Source organism: Myotis brandtii, unplaced genomic scaffold (assembly GCF_000412655.1).
Source record: "Myotis brandtii unplaced genomic scaffold, ASM41265v1 scaffold426, whole genome shotgun sequence".
In the NCBI taxonomy this organism is placed as follows: domain Eukaryota; kingdom Metazoa; phylum Chordata; class Mammalia; order Chiroptera; family Vespertilionidae; genus Myotis; species Myotis brandtii.
In genome coordinates this window covers 1,239,863-1,240,181 of record NW_005366314.1, presented here as the reverse complement: position 1 = coordinate 1,240,181, position 319 = coordinate 1,239,863, and positions in this window count along the sequence as shown.

The window sequence follows — 319 nt, the reverse complement described above, 5'->3', positions numbered from 1 at the left end:
CCCACCCTCCCCTACCTTCCCTCTGAGGTTTGAGCATCTGATCAATGCCTCTCTGTCTCCAGATCTGTTTTCATCAGTTTATGTTGTTGATTATAATCCACAAATGAGTGAGATCATGTGATATTTATCTTTCTCTGACTTATTTCGTTTAGCATAATGCTCTCCAGCTCCATCCATGCTGTTGCAAATGGTAGGAGTTCCTTCCTTTTTCCAGCAGCATAGTATTCCATTATGTAGATGTGCCACAGGTTTTTAATCCACTCATCTGCTGATGGACACTTATGCTGTTTCCAAATCTTAGCTATTGTAAATTGTGCTG